The following is a 9,123-nucleotide window of genomic DNA, read 5'->3' as shown; positions in this document are numbered from 1 at the left end:
ATGAAATGGCGAGGATCATATGGAGGATGGTCAAAGAAAAGGTGAGGCTCAAAGAATTTCTTTTTTATATATATATATATATATATATTGATAAATTTCAGCAGAGATTTTGATTTTGAAAGTAGTTGGTGGATGTGTTGTTGTGTTGCCGCTTATATTTCCGTATCTGGATTTAGACATAAAATATTACGATTTAGGAATTCAGAATCGAGATGCAACCGACGACAAGGTTGCCATGGAAGCCGCTATAGCTACTCTCAAGTAAGTCAATCATAGCGTACTACGCCTTTTCTATTTCCAAATTCTCGAATTCGTGGCAATCGGACGTAATTATAATCGGTCCCTTCATACATCAATGGTAATTACACACATTGGGCGGAGTTTTTCGAACAGATTGATGTAGGGGCCACGCTGCTTTCACGGGACGTTCTCCCGCGAATTCATGCTTAAGCCTATGTTTGGTAAGATTGAAAAGAAAACCGTCAGTTTTCCCAGAAAAATAAATAAATAAATACAACCGTCAGTTATTGTACGATTTTCATAGTTCCTAAAAATTTCCTGGTGTTTGGCTAGAAGATTCTTTGTTCAAAATTTGAAATTCACATCGGAAATGGTGGGAGTTTTCGATCGAACCAAAAGACAACTCTGGCCTTGGAGAACAATAACGGTGAGCGAGCTTCGGTCAACTGCGGCAGAGCCCATACCCCAGATATGGGAATCGAGTTGATCTCGTTGGTCTCCTTCCGTCGATCTTAACAAAAAAAAAAAAAAAAAAAAAAAAAAAAAAACCGAAAATGAAGGGGTAAAACCATATTATTTTGCCAGAAAAGAAAAAAGGAGCTTCATGCGCAGTCGGAAAATCCGAGAATGAAGGGGGTAAAGCCATTTGATTTTGCGGGGGAAAAAAGGGTTTCGCGGAGAGTCAGAAAAACCCACTCCTGAAATACTCTTCTCTGGATCTCTCTTTTTTTTTAATAATTTTTTCTTTTCTTTTTCTACCAAATGGTTTGAAATTTTCTTTTCTTTTGTTGATATTTATGAAGATACTTTTTTATTCTCTTAACATCCAAACACAGCATAAGTGAGCCTACTCATCGATAGTGTGAAGAGGCAACTGGAATTTGAACCTCAAGGTGACAAGGTGCAACATATGTTCCTTTAAGACTGGCAGTAGCATGTATTGTTTGGAAAATCTTAACACAGCGGAAAATGCCTGAATTTTTAAAGGTCTCTGCACTTTTTAGTTTGTTACATTGATATTTTCCTCTTTCTATACTTTTTGAGTTTCTGTGTTCTTATTTGGGTGAAGTTCACTTCCGCAAATAGAGGCTCTTCTTTCTCCGCTTGTGTGGCTACCTTACATGAATGAGTGACACCTTTCTGGCTTTGAGTCATAGATATTGTTTTCCCTCCCGCTCTCTCACTGCTCTTTTAATTAATTTTCCTTTTTTTCCTATTAAGATGGACGGAGAACCTTCCCGATTATAAAGGTGTTACATGATTTCATGTCTTTTGTCCTGCTGAAGTTCAAATTTTTTATGTACTGCAGGTATAATGTTGCTGTGAAATGTGCAACCATAACTCCTGGTTAGTTAAATTTTAATCTTTCCAGTACTCATAAGTACTTAGAAAATGGTTTTAAAAACATGAATTTGTTCCTTATGGTAATTTTTTATTAAAAAAATTCTTGAATCCAAAATTTCAAGCATTTGGGTATGTGGACTAGTCCTTGGTATGGAGTTTTTCTCATTTGTTCTAATCAATGTGAATTGTTCAAGAGAGATTTAAGTATGAATAAGAAATACTCACGAATGCTTTCCATTCATACAGATGAAGCCAGGGTTAAAGAATTTGGGCTAAAGAAGATGTTGAGGAGTCCTAATCGCACAATAAGAAATATTTTAATTGGTTTGTATTGCATCCTCTCTCTCTCTTTTTCTGTATTTATCTTGGCGATGGTCCAAGCATAGCTTGATAATTCCGCACTTGCTTGGTTGTCTTAACTCGTTTTTGAATTGCATTTGCATCTAATAAAGAATTTAAAGGCATTTAAAGAGTATCATTCCTTGGGTGATCAATCACAGAGCAATTTACATGAAAGAATACCATTACGTATAATTATTATTGGTTTAACTATACTGATGTACATGTACCTTTTTCAACATATTAATGAAAAATTTCTTGTTGCCTTTGGGTAAAAAGAAAAGTTTATAAACTCTTATAATAATTAAATGAATAATAAAGTGAAGAATTATTTATAAATTGATTCCGGATGTACATGTATATTTGTTATTTTGGTATGGTGAATTACATGCAAAATAGTAACCGACCATTAAGAATAATTTATTGTTCACATCGACAAAATGCTTCGATATGGAACCTTTTACTACTAGTTCTGTCAGTCATGTCTTTCTGAACTTCGCATTCCTTTTATTTGATGGCGGCTGATGTCTTGAATGTATTAGTTCTCTTCAGGATTTGAAAAATTGCTCTTTTTCAACTGCAGGTACTGTTTTCCGTGAATCAATCCTATGTCAGAATATTCCCAGGATTGTTCCTGGTAATGTTCTTATCCCAGCCTCAATGTATCTGATTTATTGTGATAACACCATTCGGTACTTATTCTTCGGATATGTAGGTTGGAAGAAACCCATATGCATTGGCAGGCATGCATTTGGTGACCAGTATTGTGCCACTGATACAATCATCAAGGGACCAGGAAAGCTTAAAATGGTTTTTGGTAGGATGTTATAAGTTCTTTTGTTTTTAGGCATCATTCTTTTCCCTGCATGTGAAACTGGTAAATGTTTGATTTTAAAAGCAGCCAAAAAAATTGTTTGAATGGTCAATTATTAAAATGGTTTTTTGCGTTACCTTGTGAATGCCAGTCCCAACAGATGGGGGGATGCCCATGGAGATGGATGTTTATGATTTCAAGGGTCCTGGAATAGCACTTGCCATGTACAATGTTGATGAGGTTTGTTCTACAATACTTTCCCGTAGAAACTTGCTAGGAGATGCCTTATCCGGACAAATTTAGCGGAAAATTTTGTAACTTATCAGTCAATTCGAGCTTTTGCTGAGGCATCAATGTCAATGGCATTTGCGAAGAAATGGCCTCTTTACTTGAGCGCCAAAAATACTATCCTTAAGATATATGATGGAAGGTAATTTAGTGTTTCTGTGTGTGGTTTTATTTCTGTAATTCTTATTTGATGCATTTGGGTTTTTTAAGATAATTGGAATTTCCAAATCACAATGCTTGCGCATGATATTCAAATATGGGCTTATCATAGGATATCTTCCAGGAGGTATACGAAGGGAAATGAAGCAGAAGTTTGAAGAGCATTCCATATGGTCAGTTCATGTCGTTGATTTTGACTGTTACTTATATTCTGGAGTCTTCTCGTAATAACTGTTGGAAGTCGATTGTTTGACACTCAGGTATGAGCATCGTCTTATTGATGACATGGTGGCTTTTGCACTAAAGAATGATGGTGGATATGTATGGGCTTGCAAAAACTATGATGGAGATGTCCAGAGTGATTTAATAGCTCAAGGTGCTGTTATGTGCTTCAATACTTTAAATATGCTTTATTAATGGGGAAGTCATGCATTTCTTGATCTTACAATGGGCAGAAGATTTGTATGGGAGAATCAAGATAGGCATGCCTTTATGCATGTAGAATGACTTTTGCCAAGGGTTCTAGGATTAGAATGTGGACGTAGATGGGTGGAATCAGAAATAAGGAATCTTCAGACAGTTTTGTCATGTTTGATAATACCATGTATGGCTCCAACGAGGAATGGGCTGGTGGTGGTCAAAACCTCCTAAGTAAGTAAGAGAAGGCCAAATACGATGTGATTGAGGTAATGAAGGACTTGAAGACCCTGTGAAAGGATAATATGCCCCTAGATGGTGTCATGATGGAACTGAATTCATGTAGTCAACTATATGCAGTTGATAGAGTTCTGATTGATTATAGCGATTAGAAGTTATGATTGTCTTTGTGCAGTGGTATACAAAGAGAAAAAAAAAAAAATTGAATCGCATTCGCTGTGATTATTTGATTAGTAGACATGATCAAATGTGATTCTTCATTCTCATAAAATCTTGAAATAATTGATAGGAAACTCATTCTTTGACATTCAAATATACGCATTGGCTCACTGTGATATGTCACTTGCCTTGATAAACATATAACATAAAAACTATCAAAGAACAGGGATGTGGAAAGCTTTATGAAAGCATGTTAACCATAATATGTGGACTATTGTAAAACCTCCATAACCAAAATCTGTCGAGGAAACCGCTCTGCCTTAATTGGGACCAAATGAATGGAACAAATTGTTTCAGTCCATGGATAAGATTGAAGCTTGGATGTAATCAAGTCGGCTAAACCAATGGGGCTGAGTAGTTGGTACAAAACCCTCATAATCCCTGCAGACGACTCCTACGCGAATTGGATCTGAGATTTGATTATATGCCTCACTGACCCTTTTTGAGATATTTGCATTGAGTTGGATTTTTGAGTGGCTGCCAAAAATTTTGAAAGTACATCACCTTGTTTGTACTCAGCAATTACCTGTGTATATGTGCGTGTGAAATGAATGCCTTTATGAGATTGTTCTCTATGTTGAATGTTTAATATAATGAACTGTGTTTGACTGCATTCATTCTTAACAGTAAAAACTAGTTTGCTATTGTCTTTCCCTTAAATTTGCTTTGGTGGATGCAGGATTTGGTTCTCTGGGCCTCATGACATCTGTGTTGGTTCGTATTTTTATAGCATTAACTGTTCTTCACTTAGATTGATTAATATAAACAAAATGTAATTTATTGTGTTTTACAATGCACAGTAAATTTGAATATTGATTCGTTGTTTTTGTTGTTGTGCAGTTATCTTCTGATGGTAAAACATTAGCAGCAGAAGCGGCTCATGGAACTGTAACACGGCATTTTCGGCTGCGCCAGAAGGGTCAAGAAACTAGTACTAACAGTATTGCTTCCATTTTTGCATGGACACGGGGGCTTGAGCATAGGTAGTTCTGCGTCTATTGAATGCGGACTTCTTTGCTAGTTTTTTGTAGGCCAACGTACACAAGTTAAGTCGAAATTAGCCCTGTTGTCCATGTGATCATGGAGAGAGGAGTTTCATATTAAGTTGCTTGCCTGAGCTCATGGTAATTTCAAGAAATTAATATATATTTACTGTAGGAATATTTTTTTGTATGTGATTAATGCTTTTATTAGAGTCGGATGATACGAAGGAAGAGGTTCTGCAGGTTTATTCTTACGGAACTGCAAGAAGCTGCAGCCAAAGTGCAGATAGTTTACTCTTATGGCCTGATTTTTTTAACACCTGTTCAGCTCATCTCTGTGGAGGGATATAACTAGACTTATTAGTTTTCCTGATATATTTTGGAATTTGGAGAGGCTCATTAACCATTTTTGTCATAGTTACAATAGATGCAAGGTTTGTTTTGGTCCACGCTGGATTGAACCTGAGGCCCCTCATATAGTCTGGCATGGCATCAGGTTGGCATTTCCTAGCCCCAACCGGGCCCCCAGTCTCAGAAAACCATGCACTACCCTTATTTGTTCTGGGTTTGCCTGCTTGGAATCTATACATATGTTGTCTTTTTAATTGTGTGGCATAAGCCTGAGATTTGAGTCTCTAGTAATATAGCTATTGCTCTTCTGATCCCTCACCCTGCCTCCCATTAGTCTCTCAAAATTTACATCATTACAGTTATGTTAGAATTAATCTTCAGATCCTCTTTTCTATTTTGAGTTTTCTTTTGACAGCTTAAAATCTACAGGGCTAAACTTGATAAGAATGAGAGGTTACTGGATTTTGTTGTGAAGCTACAGACTGCATGCATTGAGACGGTGGAAACAGGGAAAATGACCAAGGACCTCGCTGTTCTGATTCATGGACCAAAGTAAGTGTAGCACTCTATATTTATGGATTAGTGAATCGTGTGATGGCCTTTATGTTTTAGCATTGCATATTAGCGTTTATTATGTGTCGCCAGAAGCCAATTTATTTGAGTAATCAGCTCTACAAGCTATCGGGGAATTAAATTTAAAAACAACTAAAACTCCCAACTGGCTTCACTATATCCTCACCAGCTTTATATTGTTAGCCACCAGCTCTAAACCCAGCTTTCAGGAGAAGCTGCTGTTGGGGGTATGAGGTCTTGTATTCCGTCGCACAGGTTTGTGGGCTGATTCTATCGCACGGGTTTTTGGGGCTGAGGGAAAAGATTTTAGGGTTACATGGGGATTTCGGTAAAACTGCACCTATATAAATTCTCTATGAATTGTAGCGAGGTATTCTCAGTACCTGAGAGAGGTGTGAATAAGGGTCGTTGTAACCCTACTCTCTATTGATAGTGAAATAAGTCTCATCTCAATTTTCACCGTGGATGTAGGCAATCTTGCCAAACCATGTAAATCATTGTGTTGTGTGATTTCATTCTTTTCATTTCAAGTTTATACATGTTAAACATTGGTGTATTGCATCAAAATTTCATTTTACTTTCTACATGTATTTATGTTTTTTTATTTTATTTTTATATTCATCCAAAAAAATTATTTCACATCTACAGAATAAATATAGATGTCTTTCACAAGTTGCCTATTAGACATCCTGTTAGATTTGACTTTTCGTGCACATTAGCGAATGACATACCAGGAAATAATCTTTAGGACTTCGGTGATATGTGATCTTGAACATGTTTGAGTAATATTAATGATGCTGGAACAGTAATAGAAGTTTTAAATGAAACTCAGGTATTATCATGGTTGAAAATTTCTTCCCTAGCTGTTTGTATTGGTAGTCCCAAGCCCAGGTTAACAATCGCGAGAAAAATCAATAGCCAAACATTTAGCATGGACTCTGAAAGTTTGCTGTGTCTGGAAAAACAGGGTCTACATGACCAACCCCATTTAGTTGGGGAAGGCATAAGTGTCTGAGTGAATGGCATATGCGCTCTCAATCAAACCAGGCAACTCAGTTGATTCAGTTCCTGACCTGTATCTGTTTTGTATCATCTCCCCTGCCCCTCCCCCTCCTCCTCCTCCTCCTCCTCCTCCTCCTCCTCTGATGCTAATTATTCTTTACAATGTGTACAGATTAACGAGAGAGACGTACTTGAACTCAGAAGAATTTATTGATGCCGTTCACAGTTTCTCGAGGTAAAGCTATGGCTAGCAGTCACTCTATAAGCTTCTACCCAAAAACAAAAAAAAGAAGAAAGAAAGAAATAAAGAAAAGGTAATTTTGCAAAGCATCTATGGTTGGTTAGTTTTATGTGAACTAGTAGTCTTTTAATAATTTATAGCATTAGAGAGAATCATACAAGTTATGTAAGGTGATAGGACTGTTATGAACATTTGTTTCTACCTTGAAGATATAATATTTGTACGGTTCTGCACTATAATTTAATGGTTACGAACTCGTCTTTGACATTGGAACTCTTTCCCCTAAATGGATATGGATGAGGAGCGGGACCACTTTTTCACCGGCGGATATAATTCATTCTCAATTCATGTCTCATATTTATACCATTTCACCAATACAGGATCAGGTATCAGTATTGAACGCACCCTATCCAATACCATTTTTTAAAATCATGGATATATTGCTGTCTTTTCTCCCAAATAGGTGGATGAGTACAACCCATTGAATACATGGAGAACAGAGTGCCCGGCCAAGGGTGGAGAGCTGCACGGCTTACATACGAACAGCCAAACAGGTGGGATCTCTGAGCAATGTAAAGGGCCCCCATCTCATGTAAATGATGTAGTTTATAAGGATAACTTGAATTGTGCGTGCCTGTTCCAAATTTTTTGTTACGGTAGATCATTTGAGGCCTTCGTCCACACACACACCCCAACCAAAAAAAAAAAAATGGGGCAGATATTGGGCTTTGAAGTTTCATGCCTGGTCCAAAATGCTCTTTTATAAAAGGATTTACATTCCCGAAGTGGATCTGGATCTGGATCTACAATGCCCCATTTCATGGACAGTCTAAGGATTTAGAAACTGAATCCGATCTGCCAACTATGGAGTCTATCCGGATTGGCCGAAGGATAAATCCCAACTGAATTGGTAGGGTTAGGGATCTATAAACTTATTCTAGGGTTTTCTAGGATTGGATCTCGAAAACCACAGAGCTTGATACTACTACTACTTACTACTAGATTACAATAGAGACACAAGACTTCATTTGGTTGGTCAAAGTGATAAATGTAAACCACAGAGCTTGATGACGCATTAATGGATAGTGAGAGTAAAGTGGAAGGAAATGATGTTTTCCAAGTTGTTCTTGGAAAGAGAAAACAAAGATAGGGTTCAGGAAAAATGACAATTGAGGCAGAGTTTGATCTGTGACCATGAACTCATGATATGGGTTTCAACGAAGAGATAAGGAGTGTGAGGCCACAGGGAAGGCCTTTTTACCAAGAATATTTAGTATCACAAAATGGAAATTAATTTGGACTGAAATTTAGTGGATGGAATATATACTGAAATGTTCAATGATTTGGAAAGGAAGGACTAATTGTACCACTAATGATTAATAAAGTTCTATATGAAACTCATCTTTTTTCTCCCTCAACGGTTATTATGGTGGGCCTTGAGACATTGCTGGCTATGTTCACTTTATCAAATTTGAAGTTTGAGGGAATCAATCATTTGCCATATCGAAGATTATTTAAAAAAAAAAAAAAAAAAAAAAAAAAAAGTTCAAGGGCATCAGTCATCTGGTATATCATGATTTTTTTTTAAAGGTCGAGAATGGAGCAAGCCAATTTAATGGCTGAAAATATGAGAAAATTCAAATAAAAGTGTGTAGTATGATTAAGTTGGAGCATCAAATTTAACATGTGGCCTTCTCTTGTATTACCTAAAATCTTTTTACTAAAGGAAAAAAATCCTTCCATTTTTTGTGTCGTAATTGTTTTTTGTAATTTAACATATTGTAAAGAGGAATTTTTTTTGAGATTACGGTTTTGTCACACTATGATTGGGAGATTCAATGTATTACATTTCAACGCTTACCCATAGTAAAAATTTTAGATTTTAGACCAATCTGATATGTTTATGTGTTAAT

The 9,123-nt window shown here is 36.6% G+C and overlaps 1 pseudogene; it reads left to right on the top strand.

Annotated features, from left to right (window-relative positions):
• LOC122075368 lies at positions 1-9,115 on the top strand (annotated as a pseudogene).
• The last annotated feature ends 8 nt before the right edge of the window (positions 9,116-9,123 follow it).

Source organism: Macadamia integrifolia, chromosome 4 (assembly GCF_013358625.1).
Source record: "Macadamia integrifolia cultivar HAES 741 chromosome 4, SCU_Mint_v3, whole genome shotgun sequence".
NCBI classification, from domain to species: domain Eukaryota; kingdom Viridiplantae; phylum Streptophyta; class Magnoliopsida; order Proteales; family Proteaceae; genus Macadamia; species Macadamia integrifolia.
Note: the sequence above shows the minus strand (reverse complement) of the source record. Positions and strands in the feature narration are given on the sequence as shown.